Genomic DNA, 2,500 nt, shown 5'->3' with positions numbered 1-2,500 from the left:
AACGGATACTCAACAGGTTACGGAATTGGAACCGTATTCCCTTTCGTTCAAAATAATTCAAGTATTTAATTATTTTTTAATATATATATATAAATTTTATTAATATTTTTTTTTATTAAAAACTTGAAAATTTTCGGCTTTCGCCTTGAACTTAGGACCGACTAACTCGTGATCAACCACTGTTCACACGAAACCCTTCTCCACTTCAGTCCTCCAAGGTCTCATTCGATTATTTGCTACTACCACCAAGATCTGTACCAATAGCGGCTCCATGCAGGCTTACGCCAAACACTTCTAAGCACACTATTGTACCCTCCTACTCACTAAAGTTTCAAAATTTATAAATCAATCGAAATTGTTTTATAAATCATCTACTTTAGCGGTAATGTATAGGTATACAACTTAAGCGCCATCCATTTTAAGGGCTAGTTGCTTCGGCAGGTGAGTTGTTACACACTCCTTAGCGGATTACGACTTCCATGTCCACCGTCCTGCTGTTTTAAGCAACCAACGCCTTTCATGGTATCTGCATGAGTTGTTAATTTAGGCACCGTAACATTACGTTTGGTTCATCCCACAGCGCCAGTTCTGCTTACCAAAAGTGGCCCACTGGGCACATTATATCATAACCTCAACCTTCATATCAAGAAAGGTGAGGTTCTTACCCATTTAAAGTTTGAGAATAGGTTAAAATCGTTTCGACCCTAAGGCCTCTAATCATTCGCTTTACCAGATAAGATTATTTTATATAATTTTTAAATGCACCAGCTATCCTGAGGGAAACTTCGGAGGGAACCAGCTACTAGATGGTTCGATTGGTCTTTCGCCCCTATACTCAATTCTGACAATCGATTTGCACGTCAGAACTGTTTCGGTCTTCCATCAGGGTTTCCCCTGACTTCAACCTGATCAAGTATAGTTCACCATCTTTCGGGTCACAACATATATGCTCAAGGTACGCTCCAGTTAGAGGTATAAATAATAATAAATTATCATTATACATAACTATATGGAACGCCCCGGGATTGAATTAATTGACTATTTAAGAAAATAGACTAAAAATTAATCCCATTATATTTTTAAGTTAAGTTAATTATGCCATTAAGTTTAATATAACTCAATGACTTGCACATATGTTAGACTCCTTGGTCCGTGTTTCAAGACGGGTCCCGAAGGTATCCTGAATCTTTCGCATTGTTAATCATATAAATGCATACAAATAAATATTAATATCATAGATATTAAATTTTTTGTAAAATTCAAAAAATGAATTTTAGCATTATATATAATAAAATCTATCAACACTTTATCAAATCATTAGTATTTATTCTATGTTAATATGCTTAAAAAGCAAATTAATTTAAATAAACTTAATATCACCAATGATCTTTTGATAAATACTTTATTATGTTAATAGATTACAATGTCCTTATATGAAAAAAATGCACATTATTTTTAATTATTTAATGATGAATTTTTCATAATGGATATTCAGGTTCATCGGGCTTAACCTCTAAGCAGTTTCACGTACTATTTAACTCTCTATTCAGAGTTCTTTTCAACTTTCCCTCACGGTACTTGTTTACTATCGGTCTCATGGTTATATTTAGTTTTAGATGGAGTTTACCACCCACTTAGTGCTGCACTATCAAGCAACACGACTCTTTGGAAATATCTTTCTAGTAATCATTAACGTTATACGGGCCTGGCACCCTCTATGGGTAAATGGCCTCATTTAAGAAGGACTTAAATCGTTAATTTCTCATACTAGATATTAAGATATTCCATACACTGCATCTCACATTTGACATATAGACAAAGTGACTTAGTGCTGAACTATTTTCTTTTCGCTCGCCGCTACTAAGAAAATCCTTGTTAGTTTCTTTTCCTCCCCTCATTAATATGCTTAAATTCAGGGGGTAATCCCATATGAGTTGAGGTTGTTTTAAAATATTTTTTATCTTCTCACAATTTAATAAATAATTATATCATCTTTTCATCTCTATTTTTCTTTTTTCCTTTTATATAAATATATATTATAAATAATAATTATGTAAAATGAGGCAATTCTAGAATAAAAAAAATTAATTTTTATGCTAGACATTCCTCCTTTAATTACATATATAAATTAATATTTTATATATATATAAATAATATGAAAATTTTTTAAAGAGAATACTTAGATTCAAAATTTTTTTTATTTCATTTTATTTGAGAGGATTTTTTTTTTTTAAGAATATATTAATAAATAAAAAATTCATTATATATCTTTATTTTTTTGCTATTAATATTATGAATTATTTAAAATCCAATAATATACACATTTGCTTAAATTCAATTATTTTTATAAAAGAATAAGCAACTTATTTAGCATAGTCTTACAACCCTCAACCATATGTAGTCCAAGCAGTACTTTAAAATTTAATTTAATGTACATAACAGCATGGACTGCGATATGCGTTCAAAATGTCGATGTTCATGTGTCCTGCAGTTCACACGA

The 2,500-nt window shown here is 31.0% G+C and overlaps 2 non-coding genes across 2 annotated transcripts in view; both read right to left on the bottom strand.

Moving 5' to 3' along the window:
- Window positions 1-1,943, bottom strand: part of LOC128871142 (large subunit ribosomal RNA) — a 3,992-nt gene extending 2,049 nt beyond the window's left edge. The window contains exon 1 of the ribosomal RNA XR_008455759.1: window positions 1-1,943. This exon is cut by the window's left edge and continues 2,049 nt beyond it. This is a non-coding gene — a ribosomal RNA (large subunit ribosomal RNA).
- Window positions 1,944-2,381: 438 nt separating this feature from the next.
- Window positions 2,382-2,500, bottom strand: part of LOC128871130 (5.8S ribosomal RNA) — a 181-nt gene continuing 62 nt past the window's right edge. The window contains exon 1 of the ribosomal RNA XR_008455747.1: window positions 2,382-2,500. This exon is cut by the window's right edge and continues 62 nt beyond it. This is a non-coding gene — a ribosomal RNA (5.8S ribosomal RNA).

The sequence above is a fragment of the Anastrepha ludens genome, unplaced genomic scaffold (assembly GCF_028408465.1).
Source record: "Anastrepha ludens isolate Willacy unplaced genomic scaffold, idAnaLude1.1 ptg000058l, whole genome shotgun sequence".
Taxonomy (NCBI): domain Eukaryota; kingdom Metazoa; phylum Arthropoda; class Insecta; order Diptera; family Tephritidae; genus Anastrepha; species Anastrepha ludens.
Note: the sequence above shows the minus strand (reverse complement) of the source record. Positions and strands in the feature narration are given on the sequence as shown.